Source organism: Meleagris gallopavo, chromosome 7 (assembly GCF_905368555.1).
Source record: "Meleagris gallopavo chromosome 7, MGAL_WU_HG_1.1, whole genome shotgun sequence".
Taxonomy (NCBI): Eukaryota; Metazoa; Chordata; class Aves; order Galliformes; family Phasianidae; genus Meleagris; species Meleagris gallopavo.
The window spans coordinates 30193644-30220409 of record NC_139410.1 but is presented as its reverse complement, the minus strand read 5'-3'; the positions used below and the strand labels follow the sequence as shown (position 1 = coordinate 30220409).

The window sequence follows — 26766 nt, the reverse complement described above, 5'->3', positions numbered from 1 at the left end:
CACTTCTATCAGAAGCACATAATGTCACGCTTTCTATATGAGAGAACTAAGTACCACACTGTTGGATGACAATTGCAGATTTTCCTTTCTGTATTTTAAAAACAAATTCTTAAGCATTCCAACGCTCCAAATCAAGTTAGGTTCCAACAGAAACAAGGAGAGATTTACTCATTTGAAAGGAAGAAAGAATTACACATAAAGAGTTGAGAGTAAGTAGATAAATTACAATGAACCAAGCGTGCAAACACAGATGAGTTTCATTAAAATTTTAAGCTTTCTAATTGACAGTAAACAATGGGACAGGTTCCAAATGCAGGAGCTCTCTTACACACTAAACGTAGTGAAACTAGCCTTGATATTAAATTAAGCACTCTCTCAAAAGCAAAGACAGAAGCAGCAATTACTATGAAAATTATCAACAGTTATTAATAACAATCGATTACATAAAGAGAACTCTAATGATTAGAGCCAATAATGGAACCACTTTAGTTTTCCCTAAGAAATACAAAATACAATTTATTCCCATTACTTAGTTGGAGTAGAAGATGTAATACCAAGAATATTTGATTTCTTTAAGGAAACAAAGAGTATGTTCTACATGCTTCAAGCCTTCAAATAACGTACAGAAAAGTCTAAGTAAGCATATGGATTTATTACCTGATGTGTCCTACAGTTTGGGGATTGTGGTTTCCCACAAAAATAAAATAAAATAATCCAAAGTTCCTTTTCACAGTTGTCAACGAAGATGTCAGTTGTAATGAACCATCTGGAATCTGGCAGGAGGAGTCCCATGTCCTTATCCCCAGTGTAAAGTCCCGGACAGAACGATGTTGTCTTGAGTCAGCAAGAACATCCCTTTCAAACGCCTAAATGAATAAATAGATGCATTAAAAATATTGACAACTGAAAAACACAATAATTTTACTTGGGGGTAGGGTTTCTTTGAATATCCATTTAAAGAAAAAAAGCACAGTCTCCATTTCTCACATGTATTCATTCTACTTGCTTTGCCAGTAGCAGCAGTAATAGTTTTCATCAGACTTGCATTTAGGTATTACAGAGTTACAAAGTAGTCATATAAGCTTTCTGTTGGCATCCCAGTGAAATTATTCCTATAAAGAATGTATCTTCTCAAAGTCTGAAAAAAACAGATAACAAAAAAGCCCAGCAGCTGTGGAAGAGCAACAGGCCATGAAAGCTCAGAAAACCCTCTAACTACAAACAATTCTCTCTTCATTGTCATTAATCTACAAGCACAGTACATAATCTATATTTTAGGCATCTGGAATTATAAAAGATACTTTTATTCAACTCAAGTAAGTGCCCTTGACCAGGTTTTACAAATTTCTAGAACACTGACAGAGTTCCATCTTCCTTCTTTGCAGATTTCCTTTCCTGAGAAATAAATAACGCCACCGCCCACAAGAGTGTGTGTTTGAAGGGGCAGGCAACAACAGGTAGCAAATACCAAACAAGATGTATCCCAAGGATGTGACAGAAATATCCCAAAGCAAAGAGCTGTAACTCAACTCTGAAAGATATGCTGAAACAAAGCTTACAAGGATCTCTGTACTGTGTTCCCCAAACACATTTCTCACAACTATGCCTGGGCTTATTATAAAAGCAGTACAGATGATAATGAACACCAAGAATACCTTCTGTTACCCCAGCTGAACTACTGAATTTCCATGTGAGTAACAAGATAATTAGAACAGTTTCAGGAAAACAAACCAACAAGTGAAAAACATCCAGATGTTTAAAGTGAAATGAGAAACAAATGAGCCATTTCTTCTGTGGTTACAAAGAATTTCAACCAATGTAAGTAAAGAATCTGCACTAAACCATTCCCTTTCAACACGAGGAGCTGCAGTACATGCAGGAAGATGGGGCCAAAAGACGTATCCTGAAAGATCTTAAGTGCCTCCCACATGCTGCATCTTAGCTCAAAGGAACGTGAAAAATGTTGCATGCTATGAGCTTCCTAGAATGAGATTAATAGAAAACTTCTGTGGTCATATGACAGTGCCCAGCCTTTCAGCAGTTCTACTGCTTTGTCAATATCACCATTGTGCAAATGGTTTCACATAAATTCATGTCACAGAAGCTAGCTAAATACAGAACTTTACGTTACAAGAGAAAAAGCCATATCCTGTTTCAACAGCTACTACAGAACTGAAGTTGGCAAGTAGGATTTACAATGAAACAAAAGAAAGCAAACACTTTACATTCCACAATTGTAAGTCTAACCAGCTTGTAAACAAATTGCGTTGTATATAATAGGATATTACAACCTTATGCTGGAAAATGGTGATCGTAAAAACAGCCCAAGGCAGCACTTCACAAGATACAAGCATGAAATGAACAAATACAGTATTCCTGGCCTCCTCACTACCCCCTAAAAAGAACCAAAAGCCATCACCCTGCAAAAGAGGTTTGGCGAGGAAAGATTTTAAGTGATCATTTAAACAGCATTTGACATTTAACTTCTCCTCCTCAAGTGCTAAGGGATGGATCTTAATCCATGCTCACTCACTGCTCGAGTACCCGAGCTGCACTTGTGCCTCAGCACCACTGAGGGGACGGCAGCGGTGTGCGGAGCGAGGCCATGGCACACAGACCGTGTTCCCCAGCCACAGATCAGTTTCACATCTCCAGCAACAGAGTTTGATAAATACGAGATACTACAGATGTTTGGGCTTAAAGAAGCATGGAAAATAAAAAGACCTGGCCATGTTTTCAAAACATCAAATCGTTAATGGGGGGGAAAGGATTAGAGATGAAAGAACAAACTGGAAATAAACGATGACAGAAACACAGGGAAGGATAAGCAGAGCTGTTTGGTTGCTGGGTTTGTTTTTTCCAGACAATCCAGATGGTGATTTAAGACTTCGGAAGGCGCTCATACAAACCTTCGACATTTACACAATTTGAATGCAGATGCTTTTCAGTTTAACTGACAGCATTTAAATCACATTTAGAAAAAGTATTTTAAAAGATTACAGGCTGAAGAAAAGAGATTGTGTACAGTTGCACATATAATCCCAGAAATTAAAATCGAATTTACCTCCCACACACTACCCAGGTCACAAGTGTAATGACAGTAATCACTACTGTCTCTATACATTCACCTCAGTGCAACTCATACTGCAAAGATCTATGCTTCCTTATGGCAATCAGAAGATTAGTACACAAAGTCCTTACTTTCTAAAGCAACCTAACTGCAAATAATCTTATCAATTGCTATGAACAGATTTATCAACTGCAGATAGATTTAAAGCCTGCCAATTTAGCCTCTGCTTCATATTAACAGCAACAGATACAAATAGGAAACTGAATTTTGGCCTACCTAATTTTTCCTTAAAAAACAAACAAACAAACAAAAAACCCACCAGAGATTCACTGAAATTCATAGAGCAATCTTGTGATTTGTGAGCCACAAGTGTGAGTTACTTGGATAACATCCCACCACTGAAGTTCCTTCTAGTTGAGACAAATTCATAGCTGAGATCATTCAATGCTAGTTTCTATTATTACACAGGTTGGATTAAACAGACTTAAGTATTTTTATGTGCTGCAACAGACCACGGACACCCTTCTGAACAGTCTAGACAGCATATAAATTGAAATGGACACTCTTCCCCTTCTTTATCATCTAGATAACAGTATACCACAGATCACCCTAAATTCTTTCATTTCTCCTTCTGAAAAGCAGTAATCACTTAGTCCAGACAATTGTCCTGAACATGCCCCTTTTCAGAGGGAAAATTGCCATTATAAGTTGTGAGATGAAAGTCTTGTGCAAGGAAGGCAAACGCTTTTCAGTCAGAAAAATAAAAAAACCATCAATGCTGTGCTTTTACTGCCTTCTTTTCTGTAATCCAAAGTGCAAGTGATTAAAAAAAAAAGACATCAAAAGAAGTCATGAAGCAAAACCACTCAATTTGACAGAATCATGACACATGTAAAACCAATGGATCTTTTGTTTCAGTTTCTGACTTGAAAACCATAATTTGCAATGTGCTAAATTGACTTGTAATGAGTGAGGATATTTCTGGGAACAGGATCTACTCAGCTTAATCCAATTTCTGTAATAGGCATCAAGACTCCTATCTGCTCCTTGTTAGGCAACGAAGATAAAGATAGGAAGCTTTGCTCTGCCCAGGATGGAAGAAATCAATTCTTTTGAAAAGAAGATGAAGAGAAAAGGTGATTTTCCATTCTTCTTGGAAGCAATTATTGATATCATGATGGTGGAAAAACCAAAAACACATCAAAAATAAACAACAACAAAACAGAACAGCTGACAGAATAACTGGTATCCATCAAATACAGGGCAGGAAATTGGATTAGAAGTGGGGGTTGAAATCTACGTTCAACACACAAAGCAGATACACTGTCAGTAAAACGGGCAAATGAAAATTTACTTCTTAAATAAGCTTATGCTTATCAGCCATTTCAACAACTTTAAAGAATATCTGCTGCTGTGTACAATATCTATCTCATTTTTATTAGTTTTAAGTAGTTTATCCCCTAATCTGATAGTCAAAATCACAGTCAGCACTAAATTCCCAGTTAGGATTGCTGCAAGTGATTCAGAAATCTCCAAACAGCATGCAGTTGTTTACTTTGTCTCAGTGCCCAACAGTTGCTCTAGTTTATACAGAGTTGTATTTCTCCTCAGGAGTCAGAAGTTGCTTTAACTGTATTATCTGAGTAGAAAAGGCTGGAACTCAATTACCTCTGTGTACTATCCCTGAAGCCAGACACTCAAGTTCATGTAAAACAGTACGGAGGAGAAAAAAAAAAAGTAGAAAAGAACATATTAGAATCTGAGGCAGGAATGGCCAGGAGCTTCTGACTATCCTAGCTCTAGCTAGCAGTCCTAGGAAAGACAGGTGAGATGCAACCCCAAGTAGCAGCTGGGAAAAAGTAATAGCAAATGTTCAGGCACAGAGACAGGCACGAAGCAAGTCTGGTATTTGCCCCAGCTTTCCAGGACTCCTCTCATCGCTGCTATGAAACCATCTTCACAATCAAATGAAGTAAAGAGACAGAGAACAGAAGACTTGCCGTACAACAAGAGCTTTTCCAGATATTTTTCAGCTCAATTATTTTAGGCAAAATTTAAGTACAATATAAACATATTTATGTTAGCATCATAACCTCAGGGTTTGTATGAATAGAACAAACACCCATCTGCCTGGCTAACCAAAAACACAAAGAACTCACTTATGTTTTTTTGTTAGAATGAAAGGGAAAAATGTTTATCCCTTAAGCAAAAAGATATTGATCAAAATTATCTCATTCTTATGAGAATACAAATTACAGATATAACTGAAAGAATTACTGTGTCTAGCTACTGCTTAGATCTCTGAAGCTGTCGGACAAACTCAAAATGAAACTACTTAATTTAGGCAGTAAGACTAATACTTTGAGCACGTAAATTATCAAACTCACTGGTGCTACAAAGGGAAGGTCATCTTTTTTCCTTTCTCTCCCTGTACTTCTGCCCATGCTGCTAGGGCACAGTTCCACCTTTACCTTTACACCAGCTCCTGTGTCTGCTAAACTTTTCCATGGTGTGATTCAACAAGTGACTGAAAACCATGAAGCTCTTTTGCTAGGATAAGATTTTGCTGGCTACTGAGTTACAGTGGTGCACAGAAGAGTTGTTACTAGTGCTAGTCAGCATCAAGTTAGCAACAAGAGGAACAGAGAAAGAACTGCTCCTCCCTCCTTTTACAGGCAAATTTTGTGTCAGCAGTACCACAGTGGTCAATTAAGGACACTGTTCAATAGCATCAGTGCAATTATCTATGTGAAGGTGTAGATTAATATTTTTGGATAAAAACAAAACAAACCATCTATTAACCAACTGTCAATTGATGATTCCCAAGAGAAAGAACGGGCAAGATGACTCGCACCTGCATTAGGAACAGACTAACTCCCTTCTGGGAAATTCTCCCTAGGAGAGGGGCAGAAAAGGAGAAAAGAAAGAGTAAAGGGAAAGGAAAATAATCAAAAAGATATAATCCTGAAACTCCCAACTTGGAGAGTAAAGAGTTGCAGTGGGAGCCACAATTCTCCTTCCTGCCAACAGGCCAGGCTACGCTCACGGATGCTCTGAGAGCAACAAGGCAGGCGCTGCAATCCATGTTTTGCTCTCCTTCTCTCACAGCTTTACCACTGCAGTCCATGGGTTCAAAGGCTTTTTGAATTCACTACACAGATTTTATGAAAACACAGCAGCTGACCTAATAACTAACATTTAGCATAAAATTCAAAGCAAATTTGTACAATTATCAAATAAAGAAATTGGAATCATTGACAGCCAGCTGCTCCTATCTTCCAGAAAGCCAATAAATTCTGCACATACTTTCTACGTGATCTCTTATGTCTTAAGTTTGAGAACCACCAAATGATTTAAAAAGGAGCAAGGAATGTTGGTTTCCTTATTCAACAATGATACACAGAAATGACTAATAGTGCAGCATTTAAATAAGAACATTCTCCATTTTTTTGAAAGTGTGAATCAAAAAGAATGTTGTTTATATTTATGTACTAAAAAAATGCTGTAGAAATGAATCCATGCTTCACTGACCTTAATACACATGACTGACAGATAAATACTTTTCCCAATGCTATTATCTGCAGTGTGTTTTTGTTTTTTTAAACTTATACACAGTTAACACTGGAATGCTATTTACTGCATTAGCACTAGAAGATGCTAATTGAATCAAATAAGAAGTAAGCTACTTTCTAATCAGATTTTCAAAAAAAAACAACCAAAAACAAAACAGCAAGGTGATGGATGGGAATATTAAAGAATGACATGGAGTTACTCTGCCTGTTCCAAAATTAACCTCTGCTAGAGGGGTGCTAATACAACAGCAAAAGCTGGAAGAAGAGAATGTTTTCGCACCTGAAATATGCCTCCTCAGTGGTGTCTAAGCTCACACAGACCTTCAGTGGCTCCACTATTGACTTTTTTGTAATTATTATTCTGAGTAATACTGAACAACAGCTGGCTGACAGTGAAAAAAGAATGCGTTAACAAGTTGAGGAATATAGCTGTGTACAGGAGAATAAGGAATTTAGCAACTAGCAAGGCTAAAGTGACCCTTCACTTATAAACTTAAAAATTCTGTCCTAGAAAAAGACAGACAGTCTGCAAAAAGACTGGCACCATACAGTTGCACCATACATATGCTGCAGTTATGTGGAGCACTGGATCCTCAGCAGAGTCAGCCAGAGTGGGATCACTCTGCATGCAGCACTGCTGTTCTCTTATTAGTTCTCTTCTTGGACTTCACTTTGCACTTTTAGGATACAATCAGAGCAAAGTACATCCAAGGACGTAAACAATTTTGTCTGGGGTCCTCATGGCGTGGGAAACAGTCCTCATAATTCAAGCACCACTACAACATAAGGCAACAAAAAGGTTCTCCCAAGCAGCTGATAAATCCAGCAGGCTTCAGGTGTTTTTGCATGGTGTGAAAACATGCATTTTTAATAGAAGTAATTCTGACCATCAAAATCATTTTTGAAAAAGAAGGAGATGGCATACCATGATACTGCCTGACAAAAGTTCAATCCCTGTGTTTAGAGCTCCTTACAAAATTACAATTCTATCTTTGAACAATCTATGTTGGATGAAAACGTGCTACAAAACAACTCAGTGGCTGGTCCATTCTCATGGGAGCAGTAATATTAAGCAGCTTATCCCAGTTAGTTAAATTTGTAACAACATCAGGAACTGTTCTGCTCCCACCTTTACTTTTGGGCTGAAGAGGGAGACAGAGGGAAAGAAACATTTTTTGAAACAGCCTTCAAGCCTGAAGCTTGAAAGCTTCAGCCAAAACTGAAACTGTTTTTGCTATCATTGTCTCACAGGAAAACAACTGCAAAGGTCAGCTTAGAGTAGCAGACAAAAGCCATTTTAGCCTGAACATTATAGAATTAACCTCTCAAAAGCCATACACTTCAGAAATAGAAAAGCATTAGGCTAGTGGAAAATAAGCGCTGAATGGCCGAACAGCATGCTTGTCTCAAGAGGAAAAAACTACTAGAAATGCTTATGAAAGGCAACTAAGTTGCCTTTAATTTTGCTAACATTGTTCTATTGGCCTGTGAGGTGAAATGAATGCCCTTCTCACATGACATTGCTGTACCAGCAAAATCTCAATAGATACAACTATGCTGACGAAGATTTGGCTGGCTTAGCAAACATCGTTCAGAGACCAAACTGACAGCACATGCCCCCTCCTGGCTCTTACACTGCTTCTACTCTGGGAGCTCCACTGCAGAGGTGTACACAGCTCTGTACCCATATCACACACCAACTTCAAGCCATCTCCTGTTTAAAACAAACCCCAGCCCCTCACTTTCTATCCCTCTTATGTTTCAACACATAACATCGACTTCAAAATATCAGGACTGATATTTTTCAACAATAATTTGATAAAGGTAATTTAAGTAAATAAGCCAAAGCATTACTATTTTCAACAGATATCCTTCAAACAGCAGCTCTCTTAAAAGATACAAACCTTCAGAAAGATACAAATATTCGGAAGACAGGCATCCAAACTGAACATGGCAGCTCCCAATTTTAATACAGAATTAAATTATACACTTGGAATATGTAAGTTCACATTTTTCCTTTAGTATTTATAGATATAAGAACAGGAAATAAAAAGGGTCTCTGCAAGAGACACAAGTTTCAACAGAAGACAATGGAAGCAGCAGACTCCAAGTTCACAGGCCAGAACGACTCTGCCTAGGGCCACGGATACTACACATTACAAAAGGAGTTTGGTAATCCAAGAAGCTCCCAATAGCAGGCATTTTCCATCTCCCCCCAGAACAAGAGTCACAGACACTGTGAACTACCATGATGGCCTACTCACACAAGATGTAGAAGGAAGATTTAGAGAACAAAACAAAAAACACACAAAACCCAACAGCAAACAACAACAGAAATGCCATTAAATTTCTCACAGACTAATACTAACATACTCATATGACATATGAAAGCATCAACACAATGTGACTATTAATACAGTATTCCCCAAAACTGTCTGTAGTGAGTTTCCATTAGATGTAACCTACTAAAAGGTGTCTCTTTTGCGTGTTGTAATGAAAACAAACTAATAGGAATGGCAATTAAAAAATACGTTTTGTTTCTTAAAATTTCAAAATGAGTGAAAAGAGGCATAAACTATATTAAGTAGGAGTAAAATATTAGCTTAATATTCAGGATCTTTTCTAATTCATTGTTGTAGAAGAGTGAATTTGAATCCCTTCTTGTTCAGCTTCCTTCCAGGTTGCACTCCCCCTTGCAGTCGCTGTTCCATACAGAGATTGGATAAGGCTGCTGAAGTGTGGGAAAGGAGGAAAGAGAGTGGAAAAATAGAAAAAAGAAAAATAGAGACGCAGTCTATGGTGGAAGATGCCAAAACACAGGTGTTACAACGTTATTATAACTGCCAATGGACAACATTTTTAATCCCTTCAGAGAGATTCCTTTACAAACATTACGTCGAAACCACAAGAAAATGAGAAATGCCTACAACAATTCAAGTTGCCCTTAAAAGATGAGAAATAATTTTTAGCTTGGTATTGAAATAGTCTTCAGGGCATCTCTGCTTCATATTAAAAATAAATGAGGATTTGGAGAAGGAACAATAGCTACCCAAAATAGTCCTGCCTAAGAAATGTACTGTATAGATGCTCATTTGATGTTGTGTCTACAGCTCTATGAATGTCTCTTATAGAGATTATGCCAAATACAACTGCATGTAAAAGAACACAGAAATAAATCATTAATGTGAAGTGGGAAAATAATTTGAAGTGAATGTGTTAATGTTTCTCTCAAACAAGAAAAGATATTGAAGCAATACACTTAGAGAGTGAGTAACAACTTGCATCCAGAAAAAGAGGTACTGGAACACAGGGCTAGTTTACAGAAACATCAGAACCTTAACTTAGCTGATCTTCAACTCGGAGCATGCTCATGAAACTTTATCTGTTGTAAAACACACGTAATTACATTTGCAGAAAACTATCTAACAGAATAAGCACAGAAAGAGATATGCGAATATAAAGTTTCAATTCAATTTAAATTTCAAAGCAATACCACACATCAAACACACAGGAGAGATATTTGAGAGATAAATGAAAGGCTGACTAGAAAGCAATCACATACTTGCTGAAGAAGGAATGAGTCTCCAGGCTTGCCCAAGAGCAAAAGATACACTACACAAAGAGCCACTTCAGAATCATTCTCCTGACAAAAAATACTCTCTAGGTTAGCTGTGCTATTGTCAGGGGAAATTATTATTAATTTCTGGTTTTTATTTGTATACTCACAAAAAATTACATAATTCAATTTTGCACATAATGCAAAGGACTCTACCTCCGCTTTCCCCCAAAACACTCATGGTAAGATCTCTATGCCTTTACATTTTCAGGACAGAAAAGGAAAGGAGCAAACTCCTGAAGGAAGAGACACATGGCTAACGAACTGCAGTGCTTTAACTAAAAGAGGTTTGCTTTTAGCAGGAAGAATGAATGAAAAGGAAAATGAGGTCTTTATATATGCAATGTGGGGTACACAGCTGCTGTGTATTACTTAATCCTTCATGTTGCCCCCGGCTTTTCCCATTACTGGACATTCTCATTCATTGTGTTACTTCTAAAAAAGGATATAACCCTTTCACAGACTTCATGCTTGCTCTACAAAAATGTCTACCCAACATATTGCATTGCTGATGGTGTGTGTGGAGGAGGGGAAATATTGAGGAGAGTGAGTACAGGCAGGGAAACCATTATCAAGCTACTAATAAAACTATGGATTTACCCTTTCTACTGAAAAGATACAGTGACTAGCAGTGTTGTGAAGACTGAAGAAGTAAAAATAGAGATCTATGGGAAGCTGCTAATTCTAAATCATTGTTTTTTTCCACAAAGGGAGAGCTGAAGCAGAAGTTCCCAAATAACAGCATTTATCCTTGAAACATCAAAAACCAAACCATAAGCCCGCTCTCGTATCTGCAAAAAACCAAAGATGTTTGGAAAGCTCGGGTTAAGTTATTGTGTTTTCGCCCCCAAAGAATTCTAAACACCTATGAACACAGAAACAGAGATTCAGTGCCAGGTGCCGAACGCTAGGAAAGGGGAGGCTGCAGCTAAGACGAGGAAAAGCAGCTTACTTCTCATCAGCTTCCACCCCTTAAGTGCTTCAGAGGGAAAACACTATGAAATGTGTTAGTTTAAACTGAGGCCTTTATGTCACAGCAAATACCTACTTTTCTGAAGTGCTAATTTAGTACAAGTCCTCTTTACTGTCAGATCTTAGAATGTGCAAATCAATAGGTCAGATAAATCAAGAGTGAAAATTCCTTTCAGAGAAGATACAGATTCCTTTCTGCAGATTCAGAACCGAATGAGCAACTGAGGAGTTGAACCAAATAAGTCCAATACAACATGCAACAAAGATCTGAACTGCAAGTAAAAGCTGGGGGAAAGATGGCAGCTTTCATTTGCTTTGTGCCAAGGAGAGGATTTGGAAAGTTGGGTATTTCTAATATTGTTTCAATTTATTTCTCTCCCTTCAAGAAAAACAAAAACAAAACCATAAAATATCTCAGCTCTGCCCCTTCATTTGCTCCAGAAGGAGATTCTGTGGGTATATCTTGTGAAAAGCGAGTATATTTCACTTGAAACAGCAAAAGCAAGTTGAGATAAATTCCTTTAGTCACAACAACAGCAGTTTCACAGATTGTACTATAAACACCACCACCTCTTGCTCCATGCTCCACATTCAGCTACTGTTAAGTTCATGAGCAAAAATTTATCTTATTACGTTGCAGAGCACTCAAGGTTAAACAATCTCTGACTTCACATGTAAAAGTCAAGAGACAGAGGGAAGAAAAAGCAGGAGAGAAGAGGGAGTGAAGGACTCCGGGAAGAACCAGCAGTCAACACAGGACTGTTACTTTCTTGCATACCTATAAAGGAAAGCATCTCTAGTCAATTGAATCATGCAGTGGCATTATCAGACACTAAGGAGACTAACTTAAATCACCATATTTAATATCTATGTTAAAAAAACAGCATAAACAATCTTCAATTAATGCCACATAAGGGGAGATTATTTTTTTAAACAACCAGGGCTGGGGTCTAGAGTATCCACTTGAGAAGCACCCTGCAATATTACAGATTGGATAGTGGGCTTTCCTAGATAAACAAAAGCTTTTTCATAGATGCAGTACTAATTTTCAGAATGTTGCTAGGGCAACAGCAGCCTGTAACGAGAATTCTGAATAATGAGCAGGTGGCAATATATGAAGATCTTAGGCTCCCGACTGAATTATTCATACGTATTCCTGAATAGTGAGATTTATAAAAGCAATAGCCTTATTTCATCACCACAACTGCAAATACTATATACCATGTCTAGTGTATTTATTGGAGTACTAAACACACATCTCGTTATGATATGCAAGGCAAGATCACAAAAAAGACCCATGGTTGTAGCATAAAAAGACATGAGCAGTTCTTTTGCACAAAATCCTGAGATAAACAGAAAACTGTCTTTAGTTTTGGCTTAAACAATCTGAATCTAGTTTTCTGTCGAAGACCATCTTTGTACTGATGAATGAGTAATTCCAGAGGGACAGGAACAAACAAAACAGTAATGATCTATGGAACAGACCGAGAAGAACTGGACATATTCTATCCATCATGCACTTGCATAGATTATGCATAAGGAAAAATTCCTGCTATGGCATGGGAATCCTTATGCACTGTCTCCAGATACTCTGTTATCATACTTGAAAAGCAATGGCAGCAAGATTTGGCAGGATTTTGTCAATTTAAAACCTTTATTCAACTCTGACAATTCAGTGCCCAACTAAAACTTCAAACTAATTTAAATTCCTTCACTTAGTTTTCCAGCAAAGCCTCTGCTTAACTGGCTAGCAATAATCTGAGTATCTGGACAAGGTCAGCTGTGACTATTCATTTGCTCAGTATGACAGAAGGTAAGCTTTTTTACTTATTTTAGAACTGAGCTGATACTTCCCGCAAGTTCATTGAGTTCAGAAGCTGTAATGAGATACGCAAACACAAACAAAAAAAAAACCCATCCTTTTTGTCAAATGTCTCAAATCTCCATTTTAAACACCAGTAAAATAGTAAGGAGCATTTTAATCTATGTTCTCAATACCTGGAGATTAACACAGTTTATGCACTGAGATGTAAATTCATGCAGTACGTGATGACTGTACATAAATATTTGTAAGTACAAAGCTGCTTGACAAAGCTGATGTGATGAAAAAGTGTTCCAGAAGAACAGCATAAGTAGATAATAAAATTATTCAGAATCATTTGGATGAACTGAGAATTCCATTATCCATGAATTGTATCTATTTACTACGTACAACTGTTTCAGTTTAGCAGATTTTCAATTAATACGCACTAATTTCAGGTCAAGCTCTAGAACACACCACACATTAAACTGTCACATTATCACATGCAACAGCCATCCAGGCCTGAATACTCAACAGAGCTAGGAATGGTTTTCAAACTGGAGTTTATTCAGTGAAATCTCACAAGAAAAAGCTGATATCAAAAAGCTGGTATTTGGCCAAATCTTATCAGCCATGCTTCTGAGCCAGCAAACCTTCCTGAACTCTGTTATAGCCAAACCATTTTCCTGCAGAAACCACAACTGAAGATCATTCTGTAGAGACAGTTCAATTTGCAGAGGATTACACTATCCGATTCTTATAGTTAGTCCTTCTGAATTGTTTATAAATGAGCTACTGTGCTCTGCAGCAGCTTTTCTAAATGGGTTTAAGATCCAGTGTTAAGCAGTGCCCTGCATTGCAGTTTAATTCTGTAAATTCCTTTGTTCAACTTTCTCATCAGAGAGAAGGCAGAAGACAATTGCCTCACTGATACAACAGCCCGATTCAACAGCTGTTTAGGCATGATTCTGTATTGCTAAACTGAAAAGCCTGGTAACACAGGAAAGCCAAGAAAAATCAGCATCCCGCTGCTTCTTAATGAACACTTTTGAAAGCATATCATTAGAAGAGCAGCCTAATTGCTCAGACCCAAGCACAAGGGAGATGGAAAGCTAATTCCTCCTTTCCCCTGACTGGAAAAAAAAAAAGGAAATAACACACACAGAGCATCAATTTCTGCCATCCTGGTACCCAGAGCTTTCAAAGATATTTCATTTTCTTAAGGAGCAGAGTGTTCTGTCAAGGAAGCAATGCAAGCTTTGGCACTGTGTGCCAAACATAACCTCCTCCCTCATAGCACAATCACTGAAGCAAATGGCCACACACCAAGGAAACCTACTGGGATGAAACACTTCATAAGCATTTCCCTCTTTAGAAGGGATGGAATATCTAGGAGTAAACATAATGAAGGTTTCAAGTATGACAATCTTCTTTTGCAAAGTGTGAACACAGGACAAAGACTGCCACCCATAAATCTATATTCTGAAGGATCTTTAACTCCTACCATTTAATGTCTACTTAAGAAGCGAATACAGCACTCCAGAACTTGATGAAGTTATCTGAAAATTTTCTGGACAACAGGTTTGGAGAAGTAAAATTGCATGGAGGAAACAACAACAAAAAAAAGGGCCTGTATTTCCACAGGCAGTGGGAACACAGCAGAAAGCTCGCAGACATTCTCAATGATACCAAATATGGGGTAAGGAAAAAGCTTAAGGACACAGTGACATTACAACTGAATCCTTAAGAGTCACATTCGTATTTTCAGAATATTCAAGAAAAGTAGCACTGCCAATTAACAGAATAGCTAACAGTGAGCATTAGAAGTCTGTGTTTCTCTGACCAAGCGGCTTTACCTTTACAGTCCAGGTCAGGAACTTTGATACAGCCTCAGAGTACAACAATCCAGGGCTTGAGGATAATCACACTGTCCCTGATGCATCATTTCCTTACATAGATACACTAGTTAAAATAATATACATGAAAAATTGCAATTTTATGTTTTCTATTTTATAGTTACGTGTCTAGCTTACTTAAGGATTCTTCATTAGAATACTTATGGAACTTACCTGCACCACAGATTCCCTAAAGCAAAGAGATAAGGGGCTGGAAGGGAGGAGATCCCTTTAAAAGAAAAAACTACAAGTTCAGCTGCGTGAAAAGGAAAAAAATACACAAATAATAATTTAACAAAACAGACTGAGCAACAAAAAGTAACATGAGTCAGAACTTGCTAACAAAAGTTTTGTGTTCCATATAAATAGAAGAACAGGAGAAAAACTCTGTGGGCACATCTGAAATTGAAGTTGAAAGAGTACATTCAAAGCAAAAACAAGATTCACAATGTAAGTGCTGAAAACAGCATAACCAATAACTACAGAAAATTAGAACTGTCTCGTGAGATTAAAACGACCTCAAAGCAGAGAAATTTTTTTCTGTATAGTACAAAATACATGACGGTATCATTTGATGTTAGTAAGACAAGCACAGAACTAAACGTAAGGAAAAAATATCCGTATGTCTGGGTTTTCAGCATGTTTTAAAGGAAAGCATGAATCAAAGGCAACAAAGTCAACAGAAAATGAGTTGAGAGAAGAACGTGTGCAACACAGAGAGCACAGCCAAGCAAATCTATTTAATAAAGAAATAATATTTCTTAGGAAAAAAAAAAAGGAGCAGGTCTTATCTAATTGAATTACATGTGGTATCACACAGGAAATAAAGCAGAAACAAAGATTAACAGAAATAACTGTAGGCAATTAGAAGGCTTACTAAAAAAAGGTATTATAAAAAGTAGTAGATTAAGGAGGGGGCAAGTGAATGAAAGGGTTAAAACTACGAGCCTGAGACCAGCTTTGCTTCATTTCAGTCCTGTAACTAACACCCATGGATCATAAACATGGGAAGTGCCACACGGAGAGGAAAAAGATTATCTTGAGGATGCTGATAATGGAGTACTGACTTAATGCATTCTTTAATATGAGAGAAATTTCCTAGAGAAGCATAAATGTCATTTCAGTGAAGCCCCGATGAAACATTAGATAGAAAAATGGCATTTGCACTGGTAAAAACTTACATGAAAAGCACCACTGCATTCTAAAAATAAGGTGGCTGAAGAAGAGACTGAAAAAGAGCATTTAGTCAAAACACAGACTGAAGAGCAATTAGTCTCTATGAAATGGCACATGTGGCTGCAGGAGACAACAGGTGGGCAGAAGAGCTACTTACACTAGAGGAGAATGTCACAAAACCACGTGCTATGAACTCACCACAGCCAGCCATGCTGGAGGCCAGAAGACATTAAAAAAAACAGAATAAATAAATACTATCTGTGAGGAAAGGAGACAGTCAGCAATCCAATTAATGTTTATATTTGAGACAGTTAAGAATCGATTCTTTCCTGCAACAACAAGGGACTGCACCCAGAGTCTCTTCTTTCAGTTTTCAGACACATCCATGCAATGCAGAGTGCGTTAGGTTTCATACCTGTCCACACACATTCCTCTATTTGGCTGATAATTAGTACTATTTAAAATCCAAGTACCTGGATAGACGATTCACTGGGAACTGAGTATCTGCCCAACTTTATTTTTAATTAGCCTTGTAAAAACTCTTTTTTAGTGTCAGTCAGAAATTTTCCTTCTAATTAGAAGATGCTGGATAAAGTCCATTTAAAAAAAAATCCTAGTTATATGCTGAATGCATCCTTTGATTTTTGTTATATTTCTAAAAATTTCAAAGCACAGCTAGAGATCAATGTTATGTCCTTCAGCACAGTCTATGGAAATCTATCATTGATCATCAAACACCCGAAGGAACGCAGCCTCCTTACAGCAGCCATTCCTACACTCAACCTACTATCAGTACATACACAGCCTCAACTCAAACTTAGCAATGTTTTAAAATCTCAGCAATTATAACCATGTACTTGCAGCACTTGCAGGCATGAGTGAAGAATGGAAACAGAAAACCACTGATACTGCAAACATAAATATGCTGAGGTTAATAAGTTATAAGCAGTACTGAAGTTGAACGCCTGTTAACTTCATGGTGAAGGAACTTCTTGCTATATCAAGAGCAAGTGAGCTGCCCAGATACAGGCATGTAAGTGTGGTCAGATCCAGCACGCCTACAGGACACCACCACAGTGGAGGAGCAGCACAGGGGTACAAGATATTTAGGACAGATCTAGACAACTAAGAACCCCATCAGATCACTCCGATCTCAGCTAAACAACACATTCTGGAATTGTCATCAATAATCTAAAACATTCCTCTGAATCACAGGCATGCTGTCAGACACACTGCCTGTTAAGAGTTGAAAAATCTTTTCAAGGTTCCCCACACCCAATTATTCCAATGTTAGAAATGGGCTGAGCTGTTTTTTGCTTAAAATGAGCCTATATTTCACTCTATGTTGAAAGGTAGGACAAAAAAAAGAGAGCCACTGAGAATACCTGGACATTTACATTTCTTGATCTTCATGGAACACATTAAGTTTAAGCTTTCAAACTGTTGTGGACCAAAGAAGATAGGAACACAGATCCAATCTAACGCTGTCCAACAATTCAACAGAAAAGGCCAGAAAATAAAAGCTGATTGTATCCTCACTGCTGTTGTGATATGCAAGTCTTACTCAAGACTACTGCTCTTTGTGCTCTACAAATTAAACTTTACAGTGTCAGTAAAATACAAGATTAGATAGAAACTGCTAGGATGTCATCACAGCTAAATACCTATCACTGGAATATCATACATTGCAATAATAGGATTATCCTAGTAACAACATTTATTCTGTTCCTCTTACTGCTGCAAGAGTTTAGCCTAAAAGTAGCTTTTTGAGCTCAGAAACCTCAGCCAATACATGGTCTTAATTCAAGATGTGAGAGGAAGGCTTTGCTGTATTTAAATCGTTACTACCTAGGCTTGTTCTGGACTCACATGCTTCTCCTCATAACAAGAAGATCCATACAGCTACAGACATGTTGCTTTTGTAGCCATTACTTGAAAAGGGTAGAAAAAAAGGACTTGAGTATTCTTACTACACAAAGCATTAAGATCAAAGAAAACTAGGATTTTTTATGAAGTAACATAGAGTTTAAGTGGTGAAAGATTAATATCCATTTCCTAACCACAAGTCTAGCCAGAAGGCATTAACATTGCTATGGCTGCCTCCATCAAGTCACCAAGTAGCTGTGCACGGCCTGTTCCTCCTCCCAGCCCGTACCATAACGGTGACACTGCAGAGCAATACCCGTACTGGCTTCTGGTGCAGCTTCACACCTTGAAAAAGGAATTTATATTTTTCCATGAAAATAATGTAACGTGCAATGAAACACGTGCCTAGAATCCTTTTCAGGCAGTATTTGCAATGAAAATACACTAAACATTACTTTGAGGTGCTTGAGAAAAAAAAACCACACCACCAGAGTTAGGAGACTAATAATTTGCTATCTTCGCTACAAATTAAAAAAAAAAACAAAAAATCAATGCCTTATTACTGCTAATTCTAAAAACAGAGTTACTATCAGTAGATACTATCAATATCTAATTATCCATTTTACAACAGTTTCTCCCATTGAAGTGTATGCAAATAGTCATTAACACAAGAAAATTAGTCAACTTCCTTAAGTCAGAAGGAAAGTCCTTAGGCAAAAAGTTCTTGTTTGGGAATAGTCTGACTTCAAGGTTAAAAAAAATAAGGATGCATCAACTCAAAAACCCAAGCCAAGTTTTATTTTGAGGCAAGGTACTATCATTCTAGGTAGCTGTGTTAAGCAATCGAGCCAGTTCAAAGAAAAGTCAGAAACTGGAAAGGGTTTGGTTTTTGCTTCAAAGTTCTGAAAAAGATTCCATAGATTATGAAAGAAAATGAGAACAAGATAATCCAGGCATCGTGTCTCATTCTTTAAGTACCTACAGAGTACCCCAAATCTGAAATAAATCTCTTTTTATGGTGCTTTCAAGGAAACAAGCCTTTTACCGTACCTTTCATTGAAATACTCCATATTGAGAATACAGACAAGAAATTCCCACAAACTGATCTGCTAATTTTCTGATTTTCTCCACTGAATCACTTGGGTACAAAAAACAAAAAAAAAAAAAAAAAAAAAAACACTTGATCAAAGTCTGAAATACATAAAGCTCAATCATTTTCCAGTGACTTCAAAAACTCCTACTATATCTCTGCAATAAAACACCAAATAATTCTGAACTCACTTAAAATATGAAAATAAATTAAAATAATCTTGCAGATCCAGCATGGTGGTCAGTGACTCCCAGCTACTCACCATCAGCAGCACACCCAGAGATCTGGTATCAAAAAGGACTCTGAGAACACTCCTCAATCTGTTATTGGCAAAACCACTTGAGTTAGTTCTCTCACCAGCTGCACACCAAACAGCCTAGATTCAGATTTCTAGATTCAGCTGCACCAGGGAAAGAAGTCACTGATCTCACTTCCAAGTCACCATTTCCTCCATCTGCCAGCTAAACTGTTCCTGAGAGCTTCCCTAGAGGTGTTTAAATTAGAATAAAAAAAGAGCCCTACATCCTACATAGTCTAAAGTGAAATGCTCAAAAACTACTCATTATAACAGCTCAATTAACAGATCAGAGGGGGTGATAAGAGGGTGTCGACAAAAAGCTAATATGTCAATATGACAGATTCTTGCATGCAGACAGGTAGCTGCAAAGAGCACATCTGTTTATATCTTGTTCTACTGTAACATGAAGTAAAATGGCTTAGTTGGAACTTCACATGAATAGAAAATAATTACACTTCACTTCACAGAAAGTGTACTTTTTCAAAACAAGTATGGCAATTTAACAGTTAGCTATCATACCAGACTTCTCTTTTAGTCTGAAATTCAACACTGGATCTTTGCTTGGAATACCCAGCTTTATCAAACCCAACAATAACAGTTTCTGTATTTGTACCTTTTAGAGATTATTTTTTACCCTGCTCACACGAGCTAATCAAACCTATACTTTTGCAATGAAGGAACAATTATGCTATGCTACTCAGCCATATCTTTAATGACAGGCATTTGCCACAATAAGTTTCAGCCGTCAGACCTTTCTGTACACGACTGGACAAAGACCTTCCATAAATGGCAGTATAAACTTGGTAGCAAACAAAACTGGCGAGGGAGCTGAGAAGAGAGCTGAGAATGTTAAAGGACAAAACTCCACTTTATACAGAAAATGCTCTGAGTTACAGACTAAACAATAGGAATTCATGTTAGGAAAGGGCTAAAAGAACAGAAAAACTCAGCATATAAACAAGGACATGAAAACTACGCAGCGTATACATGTTTAATCAGAAAGCACTGGCTGAGAGAGAAAATGTCCTATTGCCTTCCAAGGGGAATCAAAGATGAAGAATAGAAAAGAAACCCTCTATTAAGCATCTCTTAGCCACGCTCTTCAAATCTACAGCTTGCTTCACCAGTCTGGATACAAGCATACAAGCAGAAAATATAATATGCTTGGAAACATAAATGTTCCATATTGGAAAATGGTTCATATCACAAAGTGACACACTGACAGAATTCTCATAATACCTGCATTAAACTGGAGGCTAACTTATGCACAGCACTAGCAGTGCTGGCTTTTCTGTAATTAAAGCTGCTGAGCTTCCATAAATCTGGTTACAGATATTATTTCCTCCACAGGACTCCTTCAAAAGTCTTGAAATCAAATTAGGCTTACAGGTAGGCTGACAGTACAATCTTCCCAGCCACATTTAATCAGAACCTATTGCTGATTTATGATCTCCCAGAAATAGCTTTTCAATACCACTTTCAGAAAACCTCTTAATATAACACTGTTATACAGTGCATCAGTCTACCACCTCAAAGCAAAACAAACAAAGAAACTCAAAGAAAAACATACTTTAAGGGCTTGCATAAGTGCTACCAATCATCCTGAATAAAGCACCAAATTAAGGCATTCTCATAGATTCTTCTTTATTTAAAAAAAAAAAAAAAAGAAAAGAAAGGCCTTATTGTGCATATCCTACAGAGACAAACAACTCATCTTTCCATTATTAAAAGGCTCAATTTGGAATGCACTTTTTAACAAAAGCCCCTGGGTCATTTCTATCTAACCATCCCTACACGGAATGCAGGTGGGAAAACTGCCACTAAGAGATTAACTGGGCTCCCAAACCCAAACATCTCTGCAGTACTCCCAGTCTAACAGCACCAGCTTTACAGTATGCTCCACCGCCTCTGTGAAAGCTCCTTAGATGTTACACCCAATAACAATAATATTTTGCATTTACTAGCTATTGCTTAACTCTGAAATATAAGAGGAACTAGAATATACTGGAAAAGTTCACAGTCAGCATACTTTGTAGTGATTATATTGGCTAACACAAATCAGAATATCCAAAGTTACTGCTGTTTTTTTGCAAGCAGTAAAGTTACAGTACAGCTATCTAGCTCATCAAACTGAACACTGCTATCAACATATGCAAAGGTTTCTAAAAAACTCAATCTATACTGCACTGCAAAGTTCCTTTTGCTCCACGATCATTACCTGAAAACTCACTCATTTGGAATACAAGTTCAACAGACCTCAAAGAGACCAAAAAAAACCACCCAACTGTATCGACTGCTTTTAAAAGCCTAGAACAGAGTGCCTTGAAACTTAAAAAGTATCCTATTTAAGGACATGGCATTGCAAACAAACCCAATAGAGAAGTAAATGACTTGAAGTAGTGATGCAAGGATACATGAACTGAAGTTAACCAAATGGACAAAGCTGGCAGCCCCTTTCAAGAACGATCCTTTTGCATCCAGAGCTGCATCTAAAGCATTTCACCTACTGCATCCAGCTGGTTGGAAGCAGTTACTCAGATAGGCTTTAAGCAAGTATTATAAGAATGATGTAAGGCAACTATAATGAAACATGAGAAGCAATGAATACCAAACTTCTACAACATAACAGAACAGAGAAAAAAGTATAAGATGCAATTCTCTGTTAAGTATAAATATAAATCTATGTTTAAGAAGAGAAATAGGAAGGTAACAATATCCACCTCCTCAACGTTGTGCGCATACACCCCTTGCAATTACAATATTTAGTCGTACGCATGTTTGCTCCTGAGAAAAGCAGCAGTTGATCTCAACAGCAATTGCAGTTTTGTAAAACAAAAAGTAGAATTGAGTTACAGTTACTTTCTGATCTCCCATGATTTAAGACACAAGAAAGTCCTAATGTTATCTTTTCCATTGCTTTTTTTTTTTTTAAATTACAGAGAACAAACTCTGACTTGCAGATTTTCTACAAAATGCTCCAACCCTGAAGACCACAATATTTACCAAAGAAAATAATAAAGAAAAAAAGGCTTAATATCATCTGGTGATAATACTATCGCCACTTGTAACTAAAGGAAGACTATCCAATAAATATGTTATGATTGCTCTTTCTTCCTCCTGAGAGGCAAATTGGTCAAATAACACCTTTTCAAAAAAAAATACAGTAAGAGAAAATTCTGTTTTTGTTGTTTTCACTTAAACAATAAGCATTTCTAACCTAACATTCGCAACACGACTGCCATCGTTGTATCTTCTGCTAAGCATTCAACCAAAAAGCAAGTCCCAAATGCAGCACATTTCTCCCTGTAGAAGACATAAGGAAATAATCAGGGAGAAAATTTCAAGTTAATGCTTCAGTCAGAAAGCAACATCATCACAAAAGAAAAAATTAAAAAACCTCATCTAAAACATCGTGTAAAAGTAAAAGCAACAACAAAAGCCACAGTACATCCCTTCATTACATCAAGGGCAGAAGAAAATCTTGCCATCATTTCAGGTCATTGACAAGAAGGCATCACTGGGAAAAACCAACAGAAAAGACAGACAAAAAGCCAAAGAGTCAGCGCACACTTGTGGATTCTGTCGCCAAACAATGCACCTGAATGAAGGTATCTGTAACTCCTGGATTCCCCCCCTCACCTTCCCGCACGGCTCCCTGTGGCGCTCAGAGAAGCACGAGGGCAGCAAGCAGACCCAGCAGGCGCAGCTTACACCGCAGGTTCAGCCAGGACAGCATTTGGGCAAACCTTTCAGTGCGAATAACCCCAAATCACCTCAGTCTGGAAGAAGCTGCCGCACTGCACTTCTCTGCCCATCTCATTTCTAGACAACGAGAAACCATTCTTCAGCGCCGAAACCTGATTTTAAAACGTCATCCAGAGAACCTGCAGCAATCAGGCTGTGACACATTTTTCACCTCTCTTACACAGTTAGACACGTTTCCACGCATATTAACCGTCCTGCAGCAAAAACACGACGGGACGGCCCTCCGCTAGGACCGCAGCCCGAGCACATCCCCACCCACAGCCGCACGGAGCCGATCCGCTCGCAGCCCGGCGCGCTCAGCCCGCCGAAGGGCCGCGGCCGGCTGTCCCAGCGAAGCCCTCGGGCAGGTAACGGCGGCCGGCCCGGAGTCGCTGCCCAGCCACCCCGCGGATCGCTCGGCCCCGGGGCCGCCGTGCCCCGCTCGGTGCCGGCCCTGCCTATATTAGGTTAGAGAAGCGGGGCCGTGCCGCGCAGGTGCCGCCAACCGCCCCAACGGCCGCGCCGCCCGCCCCTCCCCCCTCCAACGGCCGCCCTCCCGCAGCCGCTGCCCCCTGCTCTCCGCACTGCGGGCGCGGCCGACCGCCCCCCCCCCACCTCCTCCTTTCTCGGCCTCCTCCTTTCCCGCTCTCCTCAGCTCCGCCGCCCGACCGGGAGCCGCTTCGGGCTCCTTACCGCGGCGGCGGCGGCGCGGCCGGCGGACTCGGGCCGGCGCGGCGGCGGCGGGCTCACGCACGAGGGGCGCTTAACCCCATCGCCAGCCTCGATAGCCGCCCGGGTTCCTCCTGCTGCCGCGGCGGGGAGAGAGGCCCGCCCCTCCGCCGCGCCGCTGCCAATAGCGGCCTGGAACGTTCCTGAGTTACGGCCGAGCTGGCCAATCAGCGGCGCGCCGCCCGCCCTCAAAGCTGCCGGCGAGTGGCGCCCCTCAGTGCCTAGGCGGGTACAGGCCTATCCAGAAGATAACGACCAATCAGAGGTGCCGCTGCGCTGACAGACAGCCGCATCACCAATAAGAACCCCATTCGGCGGGTAGACCGGCACAGCAGCGACCATTAGCAGCGCGGCGGTGCGCAGACTGCAGCCGCGGCTAACGGCAGTTAGGGAGCGTAGTTGTTCACCCGGGGTTAGCGGTGAACTGCCTAGATCGCAGCCACGGAAAACTCGGCTGGAGCAAGCTAGGAGCTGTAGTCCCAGCTCGGCCTCTCAGCCTGGCTACAGCCAGCGGCCCGAGCACGGCACAACACCACAACGCCCCCCCACCCCGGAAGCGCATCGGGAAGCCCGCGGCTTCCTGCCTGCGCGTGCGCTGCCGGTTTTACGTCACTTCCGGCGGCGGCGTTTGAGTACGGAGCGCGCCAAGGCGTGAGGTGCTGAGCTGGGCCTGCTGTAAGGCGAGGGTTGGGTGCCTGTGGGCTTCTTTCTCTCAGTCCGCGTTTGCAACAGAAAGATTCGCTCTACTTGCCCCAGCGCTGGGGTGTTGTCGCACGTGTGTAAGTCCAGGACAACCGACAAAAAGTTTTGTTCCCCAAGCAGAGGTGAAGGTGTCTGTTTTCCCCGCTAGCCTGTGGTAAAATTGTGACGTGATGCGTGGTACTGTGATTGTTGTCCTTTGTTCTGTCTAACTGATCGTTCTTTTTAATTTCTCTGTTCCAATATCTTAAGTCGTTTTAAGATTTTTTTTATTGGTAGAAGAATGGATTCTGTGGTTTTCTTAAAGCTTTGTGTTTCCCATTAAGCCTCGTGGAAAATACAGTTATAGCGCAGTGAAGAACATCAAAAGATGATTCTGTGAAACATTTATAAATTAAATGTGTAGTGGAAACACCCGTTTGTTTTAGGGGTCTGCATGGAAATGTTTTCCTAATGAGCAGTCTATGAAATAAATGGTTTGTGTAGTGACCATTGCTTGTGATAGCAAGCAGCTGTCTTGGAACTCAAAGCTCCCACTGGGCCTTGAAGTTCTCATCAGTCATCTGACCTTCCAGTACATGAGTTTATGTGTCTTAAACAGCTTGTGTCACTGGAAGGAAGAATGCAGTGAAGCAAGCAGCAATGACAGAACTCCGGGATGTTTTTGTTTGTTTTTTGTTATGTTTAATTTTCATCTGATTAATATTTATGCTTCTCCTACTCCTCAGTACTTGCTTTTCCAAGAGATTTACGAATTCAGTGAATGCAGTAAATGCTAGAACAGACTGCTTTGAAATATTGCTGATTTCATGTCTTTTGTATGAACAGGCTTGTATTCTAAGAACAAGAGAAGAAGGTTGCAGTGCTATCATCTTCCTGTTTTGGTGTTGTGTTTTTTTTTTCTTGGTGGTCTAGTTTCCTTAAAAGTATGAGAGATTTTTTCATCTCAGATTCCTTCGTGGAAATCATAAGTACTGTACGAATATAGTAATAAAACTTACTCTGTTTTAAGTTTCAAAAAGTGGAAACTGAACTGCATCAGCCAGTTTGTATGTACATTCTTGGACACTTTCCCCCTCTGAAAATCTTTTAGTAGACCTGAAAGATAAGATTTACCTGTACAAAAGACACGTTGATACCCTGTGCACAGACATGTTTATCCTGTTGTTCATAAGTTCTACGTTTCATCATTTTTGCTCACTTTTTTTCTCCAGAAATGAATAATGTTGTAATACCGCAGATTTTCATTATCCCTTTTAAGAAGTGCAATCACTTTCCGTTATCTACTTCTGAGATTCTGCAGCAATTTCGGATGATTAGATGCTATCATTTTAGTAACCCTGTTATTTCATTCTTCTGGCCCTTTAGAAAGCTTGAGAGAATACCATATGCATTTTCATTTATGTTGTTTTTGTGGCTTTGTTTTGTTAGTCATGAGAATTCTGTCACTGCTATTTACTCAATGAAGCCCTGAATGCTGCATCTGCTGCATCTCAGCATCAGAGCTTTTAGGTCTCTTTTATGTAAGGAAACCAAAGTTCCTATGCTTGTGATCTAGAGATGTGGGAGAGTTGTCATGATGTATTTTAGAGCATACTTGGGACTTAGGAGTAAATGGGGGGGCGGGAAAAAAAAAAAAAAAGAGAAATCTTTTATCTGTTCTCAGAGCTTCTGAAGCTTTAATGGGTAGAACAACAGGCATAAACTGGCCTCCTTGGGACATCAATCAGTGTTTCTGATTCACTGTTACTTTAACATAAATTTGTGTTTATTTGATGAAATTACAAAATGCTGTGCATATTTGATCTATCTAAAATGAGCTCTAAATGACCATCTCTACCAAAGTAGTTATATATAAGGCATTGATTTTTAGCTTAATTATCAATTACAAAGAAATCTATAGAAGACATGCACCATGATTCCAGTTTGGATTTGTGTTTTCATGCACGTATGGTAATATGTTTAGTGGTTTATATGTTATGCAAAGGTTAACAGTTCAACAGAAACTGGGGGAGGGTCTCTGTTTACAGACACTTTTGTCAACAGTACTTCAATAGTGCCAAATTCTTTTGCTACAGAAGAGCAAATTCCAGTTGACTTCTTTTTGTAGCTCTCTAGTCCTGTGTTCCTTTGGCTTGCCCTGACTTTAAGGTGATGCATGCTACCATCCATGCTGTGGCACCAAGAGGCTGCACTGCACTGAGCAAGTTTGGCTGTCTTGGAAAAACTCACCTTGCC

The 26766-nt window shown here is 39.2% G+C and overlaps 2 protein-coding genes and 2 long non-coding RNA genes across 21 annotated transcripts in view; 2 read left to right on the top strand and 2 right to left on the bottom strand.

Annotated features, from left to right (window-relative positions):
• The window catches only part of R3HDM1 (R3H domain containing 1), a 42305-nt gene extending 41501 nt beyond the window's left edge, over nucleotides 1–804 (bottom strand). For all 18 annotated transcript variants that reach the window (XM_085228760.1, XM_010714027.4, XM_085228751.1 and 15 more), the window contains exon 1: nucleotides 658–804. The gene's annotated coding sequence lies outside the window, so the exon portion shown is untranslated. The remainder of the gene's footprint in view (nucleotides 1–657) is intronic.
• The window catches only part of LOC146544018 (uncharacterized), a 56613-nt gene extending 46783 nt beyond the window's left edge, over nucleotides 1–9830 (top strand). The window contains exon 4 of the long non-coding RNA XR_014884546.1: nucleotides 1386–9830. This is a non-coding gene — a long non-coding RNA (uncharacterized LOC146544018). The remainder of the gene's footprint in view (nucleotides 1–1385) is intronic.
• On the bottom strand, nucleotides 803–23930 carry LOC146544017 (uncharacterized). Its single transcript, XR_014884547.1, has 4 exons — nucleotides 23794–23930; nucleotides 23130–23178; nucleotides 22574–22659; nucleotides 803–866 (listed from the first exon to the last, which is right to left on the bottom strand). It is a non-coding gene; the product is annotated as an uncharacterized LOC146544017 (long non-coding RNA).
• A 236-nt stretch (nucleotides 23931–24166) lies between these two features.
• The window catches only part of ZRANB3 (zinc finger RANBP2-type containing 3), a 38437-nt gene continuing 35837 nt past the window's right edge, over nucleotides 24167–26766 (top strand). The window contains exon 1 of the mRNA XM_085228780.1: nucleotides 24167–24608. The gene's annotated coding sequence lies outside the window, so the exon portion shown is untranslated. The remainder of the gene's footprint in view (nucleotides 24609–26766) is intronic.